The 19,098-nt window shown below is 39.1% G+C and overlaps 1 long non-coding RNA gene across 4 annotated transcripts in view; it reads left to right on the top strand.

Annotated features, from left to right (window-relative positions):
• Positions 1-19,098, top strand: part of LOC124804656 — a 110,058-nt gene that overhangs the window by 7,689 nt on the left and 83,271 nt on the right. For 2 of the 4 annotated variants that reach the window (XR_007017365.1, XR_007017364.1), the window contains exon 4: positions 10,363-10,476. This is a non-coding gene — a long non-coding RNA (uncharacterized LOC124804656). Of the gene's footprint in view, positions 1-1,231; positions 1,425-10,362; positions 10,712-19,098 lie in introns of those variants that run through there. The other 2 variants (XR_007017366.1, XR_007017363.1) reach the window with 2 other exon arrangements.

The raw sequence follows: 19,098 nt of genomic DNA, 5'->3' as shown, positions 1-19,098 counted from the left end.
AGAATGCTGGCATCATTGAAATTGGCGGATATTTAATGCTATTTCTTTATCTCCTTTCTTAAACAGTGGCTTATATTCAGCATATTTCAACCATTCAGGAAATATTCCACTGATAAACGACTGGTTACAAAGATAGCGTAATGTGTTACTTAGCTCAAAATCACATTCTTAATTAACTTTGTTGATATTTCATCATACCCACTACATGTTTTTGATTTTAAAGATTTTATGAGGGACATTATTTCTGCTGGGGTAGTGAAGGTCAAATTCATATTATGGAAGTTACTTGAAATGTCTGGTCTGAGGTATTCCATAGCAGCATCTACAGAACCTGACAACCCCATCTTTTCAGTAACATTCTCCTACCAGCTGCCAGTTCCCAACCACCCTCCTCCTCCCCCCTATCTCCCTTGATCCTTATGAGTTCCTTCCTTGCTTCCTCCAACTGTGTCTGAAGAGCACAGATTTTCCTTTCCTGTTTCCCAATCAAAATGTTCCTGTCGCATACTCTGCAGTTCCAGGAGAGAGCCTCTTCTGTTCTCCAAACACCATTACATCCCCCCCACCCCCACTGAAAATATTTCCTAAGAGATTGGCAACAAATCCCTCTACTCACTACCCTATAACAGCTCCCACATTTCTCAGTCGCGGTCATTTTCGAAAGAATAATTAAGTTTAAAGAACGTTTTAAATTTGTCGAGGACCCGAGACTGTCTGTGTGTAAACAAAAAACGACACTAAAGTCTTATGTGTGGTTGTTATTGTTCTTGTACTGATTTAGATATACAATGACAGAAGAATGAATTAGCACTCACTTTGTTTTTAGAGAATTTACGTTATCAAGCGTGTTTAGTCAGGTTTTTAAACGTCTATAACTCGGAAAATTTAGGCCTAGATTGTGTCTAACTAGTAAACAATACGAAATGTGTTAGTTAATAGATTTACAAACGTATAATTACACTTTTATTGCGAGATTAGTCACTGATGAAACTAGAAGCTGTCTTTTTTAAATGTATTTTTCTCTATTAAGAAAACCTGAATATATTTTTTTGTGCTTATGTCACGCAGAATTTCGGGTTATGTCTCGATTGTCGACACTTCAGATAACTCGAAGTTTTTTCAAGAACAAGCACGTTCTTGCTAATATGCAGTTGTGTGACAAGTACAAACACTACAGCAAGTATATGAAACAAAGAAAATTGAAATTTAACACTATTTCCTCTTAAATAAGTTGTTTTAGCGGATGAAGAAAATACTGGTGATCTCACTCGGTGGCCATCTCGGAAGAAGCCCTACGTCGCTACACCATCCCTCTTTGGGAAAGAGTGGTGCCCTCGTTGGATGATGCCAGAAGTGGGGTCGCTGGAGCGGGTCCATGAACTCACTGGGAAGCCATAGGACTTCTCCATACACCAGTTCTGCTGGTGAGGCTTCTAGATCCGATTTATACATGTTACATAGTCCAAGCAAAAGCAATGGTAAGACAGAGGTCCATTGTGATCCATGGTGCATTAAGGCTGCTTTAAGCGATCGGTACCAGCATTCAATCATGCCATTACCGACAGGATGGTAACTCGTCGTCGTGTGATGCAATGTGCTGCAAAATTTACTTAGTTGGGCAAATAGGTCTGATTCGAATTGCCGTCCTCTGTCTGTGGTTATATGAAGTGGACAACCAAAACGGGCGATCCAGTGTGACACAAATGCATTGGATAGCGCCTCAATAGGAATGTTATCCACCAGAATAGCTTCTGGCTAGCGCGTGAATCGGTCTATTACTGTCAATTCAATTCAATTCAATTTATCATCATCCATTTTATAATATACATGATATAGGAATTGTCATATAGGAAGCGAGAGAGAGAGAGAGAGAGAGAGAGAGAGAGAGAGCATGATTTATATTTTTAACAATTAAGGGAAATAACATTTTGTTAGTTACACTTTACATATTTTGTCTTCTTTTTACATGAAATATGAGAAAAAAATTACAAGGTTTATACAATGAAAAATCCATTAAAGGGAATAACATTTTCTTAATTACACTTTAATATTTTTCTTAATTCACCTTCACATATTTTGTCTTCTATTTACTTACATGCAAGTTGAAAAAAAGGATTATGCAGAAAAATCAAAAGGTAAGCACTGTATGTTTAGATAGCAAAGAAATTCATCAACATTATAGAAACTCTGACCTAATAGTAGCTTCTTTAACTCTTTTTTTAAATATATGAAAGTTTTGTATGCTTTTTATTTCTTTTGGTAAGGCATTGAACATTATTTTGGGTAGATACATCACACTGTTTTGGTACAGGGATTTTGAATGTATGTTTCTATGGAAATCGTGCCTGTTTCTGGTCTGATAGTCGTGTACTTCACTGTTTAGAGAAGAGAATTCTTGATTTGACTTTAGGAAACATACTGATTCATAGATAAATAAGCTAGGGAGGGTCAAAATTTTCAACTCCTTAAAGAGTCCTCTACATGGATCTCTGTAGGCAACACCCTTCAGAACACGAATAGCTCTCTTTTGAAGCTTAAAGCAACTTTTTGCAAAACCTGTATTCCCCAAAATATAATACCATATCTTAGAATACTACGAATGTAAGAGTAGTAGGCACATAGAATTGTTTCAAAATTGCAGTTTTCTTTAAGTTTTCTCAATACATAACAGTATTTACTAAGTTTTTCATTCAATAGTTCAACATGTTTTTCCCATCTCAAGTTATTGTCCAGCCATACACCTAAAAATTTTGTAAAAGAAGGTTGTTCTATCAGACATTTCCCAATCTCTACTCTTATGTTATTTTTTACTTTGTTCCTTATGTGCCTAAAGTTCATCCAAGTGGTTTTTTTGTCATTTATAATTAAGTAATTGTCCTTGAACCATTCAGCTGCCTCATTCATTGTTCAAGCTATTTTTTGTTGTAGGTCAGTTTCACTAACTCCCCTAATAAAAAAGCTCGTATCATCTGCAAAAAGTACTGATTCTGTTCTTGTTAGGTGGTTAGGAAAATGATAAATAAAAACTAAGAAGAGCAAAGGGCCTAGAACAGAACACTGGGGTACACCACTGTTGACTTTTAAATATGTTGAGTAATATTTTCTGCCAATATGTATTACGTCAACACTTTGATATCTGTTGCACAGATACGATTGAAACCAGCTGTATGCTTTTCCACGTACTCCATAACAATACAGTTTCTGTAGCAAAATATCATGGTTGATGAGGTCAAATGCCTTGGATAGATCTAAAAATATTCCACAGTTTAAATCCTCATTATCCATTGCAGTTAAAGCCTGTTCCAAGCAGTGATATACAGCTGTTTCTGTGGACCTGCTTTTCCTGAATCCATTCTGTGTGTTGGTTAGAATTTTTCATTTGTTTAGGAAACTCAACAGTCCCTCATACATAATCCTCTCAATTACTTTAGCAAAACCTGAAAGTTGTGACAATGGTCTATAATTTTGTATGGTATGTGGACAGTCTTTTTTATAAAGTGGCTTTACTATCGATTTTTTAAGTGCAGGAGGGAATTCACCAGTTTTAAATGATGTATTAATAATACCAACTAGTTAAATTATTATTTTGTTTGCATTATATTTTATGACCATATCAGGAATACCATCACATCCACAGAAAATTTTATTTTTCAGCTAATTAATTGCATTTCTTACTTCTGAATGCGTAACTGGGCACAAAAACATTGTCTTCACATTTGCTGGAACTTTTGACTTACTACCTTTTGAGTTCCCCAGGGTCTTGATAGGATTTTGAGCACTGTTAATGTAGTAGTCATTGAACATATTGGCTGCACATTGAGGGTCTTCAACAACCTTTCCTCCCTTTTTTATAAGATTATAGTTTGTCACTTTGGATTTACCAATGTTATGGTGTATGACCTTCTAAACTGATTTGGTTTTATTGCTGACTTTTCTGATAATTAAATCACTGTTCAGGTTTTTTTTTTTTTTTTTTTTTTTTTTTTTTTTTTTTTTTTTTTGCTGCATGAATGTTTTCTGTAGACTTTTCTGTAGCATCTAAGATATAGTTTTAAAGCTGTATCACGCTTTGAATGCCAACCCAGATCTCTAAGAGTACCTGCAGATTTCATAATTCCTGCAGTTAACCATGAATTAGATATGAGAGAAATTTTTACTTTTTTGAGGGGGAAAGCGACATCAAGACAGTAATAATAATCAGAGAAAAATGACTCATATTTAGAGTCTACAGTTTTGTTTGGGTCTCTGCCCCATTCAACACTATGCAACATACTATGGAAATTCCAAAGGCTACTTTCATTAATATATCTGGTTTCTATATAGTTTTCACTGCCATGTTTTTTCCTAACCATATTTTTTTTAATAAGAGCTTGATTGCCATGTGGTCAGAGAAACCAGTATCTGTTACTTCAACCTCATAACTACAGGTCTCTTTGTTAATAAACACCTGATCAATTGTTGTCTCACACCCATCTCCATACATGGTGATATCAGTTACTCTAGCTTCTAAATTATATGAGATGAGGAGATTTAGCAATTGATCCTTGTGTGCATTACTATTACTTCTAAAATTGACGTTGAAATCACCCAGCACAATTGTTGATTTTGACCTAACTCTCAATTCATTCATTAGATCCTCAAATTTTTTTAAAAAAATAAAGGAATATTTCCAAAAGGTGACCTATATATATATATACAGACAATTACCAAACCACAGTCAGTCAGTTCACAGACCCATTATTCAAATTCTTTTTCTATACACTTTACTTTGTTTAACTTTAGTTCTTTAGAGTTAAGATTGTCTCTAACATAAATACAAACACCTCCGCATCTGTACTTTTTTCTGCAAAAACTGCTTATAACTTTAGATTTGGGAAGGGATGCTGCACATATTTGAGAGTTTTGTAACCAGTGTTCACTGACACATACAACAGATACTTGGCTAAAACTGTCACTTAACAAAACTTCAAGTTCACCCAACGTATTACTTAAACCGTGTACATTCTGATATAGGACTGAAAACTGATTATTAGACACATACTTAAATAAATTATTACTTATCTTAACACTGCTTTCTTGTGGCTCTTTGACACTAAAAAAATCCTTGAGGTGATTTGGCTGCCTCACACTTCTTCTAATTGGTAGCTCAGAAATTATTGCTGCTGTTGGTTCTGATGAAGTGGTTACTGAAGCTGGTTGTGGTGTTGGTTAGGCTACTGGTGTTGTTGCTAAGACTGTTGTAGTAGTTCCTGGAATACTCATTCCTGATGCTACAGATGAAGCTGATAGTGTTGTTTGTTGGGCACCTGCTATTACTGGACTAACTGGTAGCCCAGAAAGTATTGCTGCTGCTATTGTTGTTTCTGATGAAGTGGTTACTGATTCTGCTGTTGATGTTAAGACTGTCGTTGTGGTTCATGGATTACTCATTGCTGACACAGTTGGTGGTGCTGTAGATGAAGCTGGTTGAGCTTCTGCTGTTTGCGCTTCTAGATACTGCTGATGTTGGATTGCCCACTATAGCAATGGTCTCTTCATTCTTTTTTTTTTGTCTAGAAATTGTACAATTTTATGTCCAAGCAGTGACTTACCACTTGCATGCAAATGCAAACCATGTTTAGTAAAGTCTTCTCGCTGCAAGAAATCAACAGATAAGAAATGTGCGGTGAGGAATGCTTTACTTATTTTTTTGAAGTCTGTTTGCCGTAGCAATTTCACTGTCAGTAGATAAAGTTCTCCTTCTGAAGGGGGCGGCGGACCTACTGCATCAATATGAATACGGGCAAAACGTGCCATTGTGTCTGGAAATTTGCGCACCAGCGCAGAGACGTGGTGAGAAACCTTGATGTGCTGGCACTGTACGCATGCGCGAGCCCGTGTGCGAGAGTTTTTTTTATTCCTGGCCACACGAAATGATTGGCTATTAGTCTGACTGTTGCCTTCACGCCGGGGTGACATAAATTATGTAGACTTTCAAAGGCTTGCTTGCGTAACGCTGTAAGAACGAACGGACGAGTTTTCCCAGTTGAATAGCCTTGCATTTGTAGCTGGAACGTCGATTGGCTGAAGTTCAAGGCCAGACGTTGCATCTTGTCAACAATCTCGAAGTTCCAGGTCAGACTCCTATGCTTGGGCTAGGCGTGTGAAATCTACAGTCTTTGTGATACTGCTCACTTGGGATAGACATTCTGCAACGACATTGTCGATTTCCGATACATGCCGTACATCGGTAGTGAATTGTGCGATGAACTTCAGTCCATCACATTGTTTCGGAGAACACTTGTCATTATTTTGTTGAAAGGCATAGGTGAGGGGTTTATGGTCTGTAAAAATGACAAAAACTCTAGCTTCCACCCGTGTAAGGAAATATTTAATGGACTCATAAACCGCCAACAATTTGCGCTCGTATGCCCTCCATTGTTGCTGCGCAAGAGATAACTTTCGTGAAAAGAATGCGAAAGGTTGCCAGGCTTCACCTATATGTTATTGCAATGCAGCACTGATTGTCACCTGGCCACCAGTGCGAGAGGTGCTTCCAAAGCCAAATGTCCAAGAAGGGCTGCGTCTGCTATACTTTTTTCATCGACTCTGTCCACAATACCAGCGTTTGGCCTTTAACGTAGGACCAGCTAAAGCTGCAGTAAGAGGCCCTTGGAGTTCTGCTGCATAAGGTAGGTGACGATGGTAGAAATTAAGGAGTCCCAAGAATCGTCGCAGTTCTTCAGCAGTTTCTGGCAGTGGAATATTCAATACAGCCTCTACTTTCTCTAGTAATGGCAGTGACCCCTCTGATGAAATCTGGTGGCCTAAAAAGGTAACCTCTGTCTGTCCAGAAACACACTTTGAGGTGTTCAACACTACTCCGTATTCGTCAAGGCGTTTAAACACCTCAGGCAGGTCCTGTTTGTGTTCTTCTGGGGTCGCTGAAAAGACGAGTATATCATTAAGATATGCAAAACGGAAACTATAAATCTTTGCCATATCCGAGCAGAATTTTTCAATCCGAATGTCATAAACAGGCTTTCGAACAGACCAAACGGCGTTACAATGGCCGTTTCCGGAATGTGTCTTACGGCAACAGGAATCTGTGTATATGCCTTTACGCAATCTAATATGCTACACACCGTTTCTCCACATAGTGCGTAATTATAATCTTTCAAGAGAGGAACAGGGTACCGATGCGGTATTGTCCTAGCATTCGAGGCTTGTTAACCACCACAAGGACGCCGTGCACCGTTCTTCTTTGGCATTAAATGGAGGGATGACGACCGAGGACCACTAGACAGGCGAATGAGGCCTTCCCTCAACATTGTATTAAATTCCACATTGGCAACCGCATATCGGCCAGGAGCAAGACGCCTGTGTCTACACGAAAGTGGAGGGCCTGCAGTAGCGTTAGTATAATGTACAGTATTGTGACATACCTTTTGTGGTCCCCCAGGAGGCCTTGTGATAGCCAGGAATTGTTCTAGAAGTGCGGTATACTCGTCACGCTTCGACTGGATCAGTTTGGCATCGTATACGCCGCGCTAGGTCGGACGGAATCCATCGACAGATAGTCCCGTGACGTTGTCTGTTAGGCGGGCGCTGGCGACGTCCGGCAGCAGTCGATAATGTACTAAGAAATCGGCTGCGATTATAGGCTCGGCTACGTCCGCCACGGTGAAATTCCACTTCGAGACGCGACGTAGTCCCAGGTCCAACTCGATGTGCTGCATTCCATACGTTGCAATGGTTGAATTATTAGCTGCGGAAGGGCAAAACGAGGAGGCTGGCTGATACTTGTGTAACTGGGTCCGTGGCAAAATACATATGTCGGAATCCGTGTCCACCAAAAACTTGCGCCCTGTCTTGCGATCTGTCATAAAGCGACGCATGGACGGCGGCCGACTGTTCAGAGCGATTACTTCTGCCTGTCGCTTATAACTGAGAAAGGTACACTTTGAAGCACACTTGTGCGCCTGATTTCCGAATTTCCTGTGGTACCGACACATGTCTGCCCGAGTTAAACCTTCGGCCGCGGCGGAGATCGCCGAGGAACGACTTCTAGATGTTCTGTGGAATCGTCCTCTAGTGTACCTGTCGGACAGTAGATCGCCCATCTGCTTACCCGGCGTGTCGACTTTGCTTACGAGACTGTCGTAATCAGCCCGCTTTACCACCGGGGTGCTATTACACGCCGTCGTAATTTCAGGGCAGGAGGTCGGTACGATGGTGTCGTTGAATTCGATCCGCCAGGTCAGCAACGGCATCTAACGACATGTCCGTTTGTGATGCTATAACGGCCTTCACCTGTGCCGGCAGACGGCTGCTCCACAACATGGGTAGTAATGTATTAGGTACCGTGCGCGTATTAACCTTCCTTCTCGAATTAATTCAGTCTTTAATTTCGCGTATGCTTCTGTATTCGGAGGTGACGCTACAGTATCTTGAACTTCAACTGCGTAGCGGTGGTGGAGCTAACTGACAACCAGTGCAAAATTAGTGGAGTCGGCGGTCACTCCAGCGCAGAGGAAACTCGCTTCCACCTGTGCAAACCATGACGCTGAGTTGTGGGGCCAAAACGGCGGTAGCCGCGCCACCAGTCTTGATATGGTTGGTGGGTCCGTCCCTGCACCAATTTCCGATTCTTGAAGTTCGCCACTAGCCATTTGTGCTGCTGATTTACTCTCTCTAGCTGCGATCACGTCGGGGTCACTACTGTCACAAGCTGGGTGTGTTGTACTTGCGATCTCGTTATCGTGTTCTTGTTCGCAGCGAGAATAAGATATGCCCGACGTATAATTCTGTCAAACACTTTATTTAGGGAAGAAGTTATTTTTAGCTCATATGACAACAGGAAAAGCATTAAGAAACATTTCTGGCGCCACGAATATTGCCAGTTTTTGGTAACTAAGTAAGTAAACAGTAACAGTAACAAGAATACCCAAAAGTCAAAGCAAATAATTAAATTCATGGAGCCTAAAAGTCAAAGGAAATTACTAGGTTAGTGGAGCGTGCGCTGCAGCAAGGAGAAAGCGTCTCACAGCGCTCCTGGCGGTCAGTGCTCGAACCCTGTTGACATGCGCTGGCCAATCAGCAAATTAACTGACATCTGTTTCGGGGAACTGTCACGTCACGTCACGGCATCGTCTCGCCACATCAAGGTGTAGTCACACTATCAGTCATGTCATAAGTCATCAAGTCAATTCAAGTCACTTGATATCAACAGACTTTGCTGTCCTCGACTGTTCTTTTCGCAGGAATTACAATCTTCGCACCGTGATTTTCGACTGTTTTTTATGTGCAAAGTGCACATACACAACATGTTAACTTATATGCATGGGATGCTGGTGTCTGCATTTATACGAAAACGACCTGTGTTGGCTTCAAATGGCTCTGAGCAGTATGGGACTTAACAGCTGAGCTCATCAGTCCCCTAGAACTTAGAACTACTTAAACCTAACTAACCTAAGGACATCACACATATCCATGCCTGAGGCAGGATTCGAACCTGCAACCGTAGCGGTCGTGCAGTTCCAGACTGAAGCACCTAGAACAGGTCAGCCACTCCAGCCGGCTGACCTGTGTTGTACTCAAATGGTTTGCAGCTTGCAGGTATAGCTTGTATATTGGAGAAGGGAGACAGACATGCGAAACAACATAAGGGAAGTGCGTGGGTCCGAAAAAAATGTCATTGCGTGGTAGAGAAGAGGAATTTCACACGTTATACAAGGGGCATGAGGAAGAGCAATCTGTGTTTCATATTTCGAAAAGTGCAGGCATCAGTTTTTTTTTTTTCATTTGCACCCAGGCTTACTAAAAGTAACACAGCCTTCTGAGCTGCCATCACACTCCGTGAGAATTTGATTTAAGTTCAGCTTTAGTTGCTGGTCAAGTGGAAATTTTTGTGCATCAGTCCTATCTCCTTCAATCCCTTTCCTGTCGAAATACGTATGGTTTTCTTTACATGTTGTATTTGGCTTTCAGTAGTTAAAGTGCCTTACTTGTACTGAGGTTAGCCCGGGAAACCACATAAATAATGGCCAATGATGCTTGCAGAACTGTTTCACGTACAATTCTGAGAGCTGCTTAACAATAAATAAGCCTGTCACAAATAAATATTTAAAGAAACAATTTGCAGTACCTGAAGGTTTTCAGTGTATTTCTTTATGTAACACTAAAAATGACTGACAACATACAAATAAGTTCCAGCTACTGATTAATCCGATTCTACCTATAGTACAAAGGGCGTTCAAAAAGTTTTCTACAGTCGTCTCTAATTTTTTTATTTTTTGCAGGAGGAGAATGAAATTTTTTGTGAACATAACTGGAACATGTAGCTAAAAGTTAGAATGTGAAAGTATTTTCTTTTATTTGCAGGTGAGCTATAATGGACCCTGTAGTAGATGTCAGGTTGCGACATCCGTCGGTGATGGAGTTCTTCTTCAAGACCAGCGATGACATCGATTCACAGGAAGTTGCTCCCTGTTTATGGTAAGGACGCAAATGGATCGCAGCAGTATCCAGCGGTCGTTGCAGAGGTTTAAAGAAGGTGATTTCTCTCTCCTGGACAATCCACAATGCTGTAGACCCTCGACAGCAATGAGTGATGCGAATAAGGAGACCATTGGTCAAATCATCCAAAATGACAGATGTGTGACGACACGACAGCTTGCTGAAATGACTCGTTCGTCATTGGGTAGTGTGGTATCACTGGTTCAGTCATTAGGGCACAAAAAAAATCTGTGCACGTTGGTGCCCTTATGACACAGGGAAAAAAAAATTAGGAAAATGGGTTGGAAAATTGTTCCTCATCCTCCCTACAGACTGGACTCGGCTCCGCCGGATTTTTACCTCTTTGGTCGTCTGAAGGCCCACCTGCGCTGTAAAACATTTGATAGTGAGAAAGACCTTATTTCCTGTGTCAAGCGATGGTGTAAAAGTCAATCCCCAGAATTTTACCAAAGTGCATTTACGTGGAAAGAACGTTGGGCCAGAAGCGCCACAGCTGATGGAGGCTACATTGAGTATGCTCAATGTATAGCTAAATGTTCGAGGTATGTTCACAAAAAATTTCATTCTCCTCCTGCAAAAAATAAAGAAATTAGAGACGACTGTGTAAAACTTTTTGAACGCCCTTTGTACTTTCTTTTCACTTCAACTTGTAGCTATGTTGCAATCCATTTCATTGTAAAATAGTAAATACTATACCGGTATTTATAAAAATCCACTTTATAAATGTAGTAGAGGGCAAGTAATTTAGTACGATCATGTCGTACTATCCACACTGCTGTCCCACTGCTTCAATTAATCTGTCGTGATTTATTATAAATTTTAACAAAAGAAATAACGAAACGAAACAATTTATAGCAAATAACAAACAACTGACGTCGACCACAAAAACTGGAACGAAATATGGAGATCTGCCTGTAGCCGTCTATTGTGAGGAAATGAGCTTGTAGGTCTCGTTATCAGCAATGGATGGATGACGTCAGCCATCCAAACTTTCCTCCAGAGAAACCTTGATGGTGCCGTGATGTGACGGGACGACCAGTGTGAATGCGTCTTTACGGGAGAACCTTTTTTAAATTCTCAGCTGGTCCACGAACTGCAAATTTGGGAACTATTGCTGTCATTTCTTCTTTCAATTTGACAATCTTCGCACTTCATACTACTTTATATCACAGCATGTAGTGACTAGGGCCTGCCGCGCCGGGATTAACCGAGCAGTCGAGGGCGCTGCAGTCACGGGCTGTGCGGCTGGTCCCGGCGGAGGTTCGAGTCCTCTCTCTAGCATGAGTGTGTGTGTTTGTCCTTAGGATAATTTAGGTTAAGTAGTGTGTAAGCTTAGGGACTGATGACATTAGCAGTTAAGTCCCATAAGATTTCACACACATTTAAACATTTTTTTTTTTACTACGGCCTCCCGTTGGGTAGGCCGTTGGCCGGGTGCAAGTCTTTTGATTTTGTGCCACTACGGCGGCTTGCACGTCGATGGGGATGTAATGATGATTAGGACAACACCCAGCCCCTGAGCAGAGAAAATCTCCGACCCAGCCAGAAATCGGATCCGGACCCTTAGGATTGGCATTCTGTCGCACTGACCACTCAGCTTCTGGGGGAGGACACAGCATGCAGTAGAAACAGTACATTAGAAGCTCCCCCAATGTGTGCTGGTTGAGAGATATGTTTTATTTATTTCGGGTTCCATAGATCCTTAGTGTGAGTGTATCGCTAGGATGTAGAACATGTCAGATTATTAATGTAATAACTGTATCTAAATGATCATGAGGCTTACAAACTGAATCATATATAAACATATATAAACATATATATGAGGTTAAAGTGTTTAAACAACAGCACATATTGCAGTAGTAATAATGATTACACAAACAAATTATAAGTCTTACATTCTAATACATATAAAAAGCGTTCTGTCATCAGTTGATATGCCAGTGTTACATAGTCAGTTCTTATAGGAAGCTTAAAATTAAACACATTTCACTAATTGTTACAGTGTCAAAAAATTCCTGTAAAGAATATAAAGAACTACTGAAAAGATAGTGTCAGCGGTTTCTTTTTTTTTTAATTTAGTCAAATCCCTGGTGACTGATTTAACATGAAATGAAAGTTTATTGTATAATTTTATGCTTGAATAATGTACAATTTTCTGTTCCACACTGAGATTTTTTATATCTTTGTGGAGATAATGCTTACTTCTTGTATCATGTTGTTCTGGTCTTCAGTCCAGAGATAGGTTGGATGCAGCTCTCCATGCTACTCTACCCTGAGTAAGCTTCTTCATGTCTTAGTAACTACTGCAACCTACATCTTTCTGAATCTGTGTAGTGTATTCATCTCTTGGTCTTCCTCTACTATTTTTAATCTCCACACTTCCCTCTAAGTACTAAATTGGTGATCCCTTGATGCCTCAGAACATGTCCTACCAATTGATCCCTTCTTTTAGTCAAGTTGTGCCACAAATTTCTCTTCTCCCCAATTCTATTCAGTACATCCTCATTAGTCCTGTCATCTACCCATCTAATCTGTACTATTATATATTAAGACTGCTTAAAGATTGCTGCAATACTGAAACAGTGTTATGTGCTTATTACGCATACATCCATAGTCTACTGAAGTATGGTACAGTGTTCTGGGGAAATACCTCTTCTACAAAGTAGTCTTTTAAGCTCCAAAAGAAAACTGTAAGACTAATAAGTGATGTTGCTTACAGAGCATGATGTAGAGGTATCTTTAAGGAATTAAAAATCATGACCTTACCATCTATATTTATATTTGAAAGCATCTTCTTAATTAAAAACCATCAAGTTTCAGTTTTGAATAGTGAGATCCACAATTATCAAACAAGGAACAGGAGTGACTATCATAGGGATGTGCACAGAAAATCAATATATCAGGACAGTGCTGTTTGCAAACAGAAAATTCTGTACAGTGCATTGCCAGGTAGCATAAACAAAATACCAAACATTAATACATTCAAGAAAGAACTAAAAAAACTACTAACAAACAACAGCTTCTACAGCATTAATGAATACCTGGAATTTTGCTCAGATCTGTAGATCTGCATCATAACTCTCTAAATAAAAATTTACAATTATTAACCATTCCTCCATAAAGCCAAACTTCTTTCGTCCATGTATGCATCTAATTATGCACCTAGCTTTTGTGACATGTTGCTATGCTTAATTAACTAAAGTACTGGTATTTAACAGTTTTAGTAAAATCAACAAAGGGGTTTCACTAGCTTTTTTCTGTCTGTCTGTATGTATTTATATAATTTTATAATCAAAGTAAGCAAAATAATGTTTTTGTTATAAAGAAGTTGTTGTTACCAATGACAAGATTTTGTACAGGATGTAAATATGTAATTGAAAAAAGTCCAGTATCATGAATGTGATAATACAGGCTCTACATAAATAAATAAATAAATAAATAAATAAATAAATCTTCAGCATTCATCTGTAGCATCACGTTTTGACGCCTTCTGTTCTCTTCTTGTCTAAACTAGTTATCGTCCATGTTTCGGTTTCATACATGGCTACACTCCATACAAATAGTTTCAGAAAAGACTTCCTGACACTGAAGTCTATACTCGATGTTAACTAATTTATTTTCTTCAGAAATGCTTTCCTTGCCATAGCCAGTCTACATTTGATATCCTCCCTACTTTGATAGTCATCAATTATTTTGCGTCCCAAATAGCAAAACTCATTTATTATTTTAAGTGTCTCATTTCCTAATCTAATTCCCTCAGCATCACCTGATTTAATTCGACCATGTTCCATTATCCTTCTTTTGCTTTTATTAATGTTCAACTTATAGCCTCCTTTCAAGACAATGTCCAATCTGCTGAGCTGCTCTTCCAGGTCCTTTACTGTCTTTGTAATTCTGTCAATGTTGCCCTACCTTTCTGCAGTTTCTTCAGTTTTAATGTACAGTAAATTGTGATCCGCATCTGACTCTGGAAATGTCTTACAATTTAAAACCTTGTTCCTAAATCTCTGTCTCACTATTATATAATCTCTCTGAAACCTTCCATTGTCTCCAGACCTCTTTCACAAATACAACCTTCTTTCATGATTCTTAAACCAAGTGCTAGCTATGATTTAAGTTATGCTCTGTGCAAAATTTTACCAGGCGGCTTCCTCTTTCATTCCTTACCCTCAGTCCATATTCACCTACTACTTTTCCTTCTCTTTCTTTTCCTACTATCGAATTCGTCACCCATGACTATTAAATTTTCGTCCCCCTTTACTACCTGAATAATTTCTTTTATCTCATCATACATTTCTTCAGTCTCTTCGTCATCTGTGGAGCTAGTTGGCACGTAAACTTGTACTACTGTGCTGGGAGTGGGCTTCGTGTGTATCTTGGCTACAATAATGCATTCACTATGTTCTTCGTAGTAGCTTATCTGCGTTCCTATTTTTTTATTCGTTATTAAACCAACTCCTGCATTACCCCTATTTGATTTTTCTGTATAACCCTGTATTCACCTGGCCAGAAATCTTGTACCTCCGCCACTGAACTTCACTAATTCCCACTATACCTAACTTTATCCTATTCATTTAGTTTTTTAAATTTTCTAACCTACCTACCCGATTAAGGGATCTGACATTCCATGGTCCGATCCATAGAACGCCTGTTTGCTTTCTCCTGACAACAATGTACTCATGAGTAGTCCCTGTCTGGAGATCTGAATGGGGGACTATTTTACCCCCAGGATATTTGATCCAAGAGGACGCCATCATCATTTAACCATATAATAAAACTGCATGCTCCTGCGAAAAATTACAGCTGTTCACAGTACCAGCACAGGAGAGGTGTTTTGGTTCATGTTACAAGGCTAGATCGGTCAATCATGCAGACTGTTGCCCCTGCAAGTACTGAAAAGGTTGCTGCCCCTCTTCAGGGACCACACGTTTGCCTAGCCTCTCAAGATACCCCTCTGTTGTGGTTCCGCCTGCAGTACAACTATCTGTATCACTGAGGTACGCAAGCTTCCACACCAGTGGCAAGGTCCATAGTTCATTCACCCTGTAGTTTCATAAAAAAGCTGTTAGTGAACTTTTTAACTGTTACCGAACTGACCTCTTGACACACAGACTCTGGCACCACTGCTCAGCACAATATAAATGTGAGATAAATGTGAGTACAGATATACTTGCCTCACTTTGGATTCGATTCCATGTAGATAACCCCTCCCTCTTTTGCACAAATTAATGGCAACAACAGTTTACCCATCTTCATCTACATCTACATCTATGTGATTACTCTGCTATTCACAATAAAGTGCCTGGCAGAGGGTTCAATGAATCACCTTCATGCTGTCTCTACCGTTCCACTCTTGAATGGCACGCGGGAAAAACGAGCACAATTTTTCTGTGCGAGCCTGATTTCTCTTATTTTATCGTGATGATCATTTCTCCCCATGTAGGTGGGTGCCAAAAGAATGTTTTCGCAGTTGGAGGAGAAAACTGGTGAATGAAATTTCATAAGATTCCGACGCAATTAAAAACGCCTTTGTTTTAATGATTGCCACTCCAATTCAAGTATCATGTCTGTGACACTATCTCCCCCATTTCGCGATAATACAAAATGGGCTGCCCTTCTTTATACTTTTCCGATGTCACCGTCACTTCCACCTGATGCGGAACCCACACCGCACAGCAATACTCCAGAATAGGGCGGACAAGCGTAGTGTATAAGCAGTCTCTTTGGTAGGCCTGTTGCACCTTCTAATTGTTTTGCCAATGAATTGCAGTCGTTGGTTTGCTCTACCCACAATATTATCTATGTGATCGTTCCAATTTAGGTTATTTGTAATTGTCATCCCTAAGTATTTAGTTGAATTTACAGCCCTCAGATTTGTGTGACTTCTCGCGTAATCGAAATTTAGCTGATTTCTTTTAGTACTCATGTGAATAACTTCACACTTTTCTTTATTCAGGGTCAACTGCCACTTTTTGCACCATACAGATATCTTATCAAAATCAATTTGCAAGTCGTTTTGATCATCTGATGACTTTACAAGACGGTAAATGAAAGCATCATCTGCAAACAATCTAAGACGGCTACTCAGATTGTCTCCTATGTCGTTAATATAGATCAGGAAGAATAGAGGGCCTATAACACTTCCTCGATTTTCTTGAACATTAGTTTCTCCAGAAATTTAGAGAGACTTGTCAACAATGAAACCGGCCAGTAGTTGGAAACAACAGCTTTATCACAATTTTTGAGCAATGGTTGGACAATTGCATATTTGAGTATATTAGGGACAGTAACTTGATTGATGAACTCATTAAATATGTGACAGAGTACTTCAAGAACAAATTTTGCGGCAGTGCTTCAGTACTTTAATAGATATATTATCCACACCAGTGTAATTTTTATTTTTCATTTGCCTTATTACCTGCTCAGTCTCTTCGGTTGTAATACAGGGTACATGCATCTGACTGATCTTCGATACCGTCTGTATCTTCTGTAATTTTTCGTGTTACCCTTTTGAGCACCTTCCACATACTTTTCATTTTATTGTTTGAATTGTTAATTTCAGATTTAATAAACATGCTCTTGGATTTTTAATTACTTTTTAGGATGCTACAGTATTGTTTGTAGTGCTCCCTAACTTGAGGTTTGTTAGAATTTCTGAGTGAGACATAAAGCATTTTCTTGGTTTTACAGGATGTTTTGATTCCCCGTGTGAGACATTGTCTCCAGTAATCACTCAGATTGGTGTTTTTTGAAATTCTCTTGGAAAATACAGCTTAAAAATGATAATGAGTTTATTCCAGACAATGTTAAATTTGTCACTGGTATCTTTAGCCTGACCTACTGTGTCCCATTCCAACTGCTGATAATGTCTGCTGAAGGTTTACAGATTCGCACAGCTGATTAGTCTAAAAGCTCTATTGATAAAACTACTCTTTTTGTTGGGCTTACATCATGCATTTTTAACAACTGCCCATCATGGTCAGAAAAGCAATTTAAGATTTGTGTTACTCATATATTATCAATTCTGTTATTGCCTACAAAAATATTGTCACTCAGACATGTGCAGTTGTTAGTCACCTTTGTGGGAAAATTAACAACTGCCCTCAGATTAAAAGAGCTCATTATATGCTGAAAATCTGTACTATCATTATTACAGGTAAAGAAATTTACATTAATTATTATATTGAGCAGGGGGGTTAAAAGCGATTCTGTTTGCTTGAGGAATATACCTAGCTTCCCTGAGGGACGCTCTGTAAACAGTAGGAACAGTCCATATCTATTTAGGCAGGCTAGGAAAAAAATCTCACCTTCATAGTCTCGGATGTTATTGAATTTAGCATTTGTTAAAATGAAGGACTAAGCAAGGAACAAGCATTTTTTGTTTTCTCCAAAAAAAATTTCTGCTTCGAGATACAGCCCTTTAAAGATGACACTGCACATGCAATTTTCTAGATGTGAATTTTGAAAACAAATTTAATATGCTATATCTGTGGAACAGATCTAGATATTTTGTTTTTTATTTGTAAGATAATTGCTTTATGATTACAAAGTAATCCTCCATTTGGACTTATCTGTCAGTTATTTTACTACAGCATTCTGAACGTTTTTCATAATTTATGGAAAACTTTTTAAAGAAAATGCCAGTTCATAAAATTTTCATTTCTTTCTGTTGACTATTACCATATAGTTCTACATTCCTTGAAAAGGTGAGCTTCCACTTTTAGGATGAACAGGTTTTATAAACAACTGAAATTTTTGCCATACGTAAAACCTGTTTTATTACCACTTTATCACATAACAGGCTCATAAAAATCAAAACCTAGCCTTATTTAACATAATTTTCGTTTTGAAAGATGAGTAACAGACTCATTTTCCAAGCATTTTAAATGGTTCCAAAATGTATGTGAAAGGTCCAAAGACTCAAAGATTTCAGTTAACACAACTTCTGTGCACTCTGTTTTGTACTGAAATTAGCCAGTCAGCGAACTAAAAATGTGTTCCACTGCTTCAGTATCTTAGTTTGATATACAGTGATGCCTTCCTGTTGAACCAATATGAACTGGAGCCTACCAGTCTTCAAAACATTGTGAACAGGAAATGAACACTAATGGTGTTGTTGGTGTCCTTCAGCTGTAAACCTACATCCAGCACCTGGTCCATGTGTTAGCATTAAGTTCACTACAATTTCGTTTCACTCATAACTGGTGTTTATAATGTCTGCAATCCACCAGTCAGTCGTATAAACACGCCACAAACATCCCCTTTTCAGGTCTTGAATCTGAACATTATCTTGCTTTTTCTAAGGTGTTGACCAAACGAAGGAAATTTCTTCTTTCTTGCTCTTTAAAGTGCATGCAATATGATTTCACCCATCATTTTCCGTCCAAAAATGTGTCTTCTGAATTCCTTTCACAGGAGTAGTTTGTTTGGACCATTCTTCTTTTTTCTGCTCACGGAATTCTTCGATTTCCTCTTTGGACAAAGGAATGAGGCCAGTGGATGTGTAAGATTTCACGACTGTCGTAAAATCCTCAGCATTCTGAATCGCATAATTTGGTCTGGAAAGATTATATTTCATAGCATTGTGCTTCAGCAGGCCGC

This window comes from Schistocerca piceifrons, chromosome 7, assembly GCF_021461385.2.
Source record: "Schistocerca piceifrons isolate TAMUIC-IGC-003096 chromosome 7, iqSchPice1.1, whole genome shotgun sequence".
In the NCBI taxonomy this organism is placed as follows: Eukaryota; Metazoa; Arthropoda; class Insecta; order Orthoptera; family Acrididae; genus Schistocerca; species Schistocerca piceifrons.
Note: the sequence above shows the minus strand (reverse complement) of the source record. Positions and strands in the feature narration are given on the sequence as shown.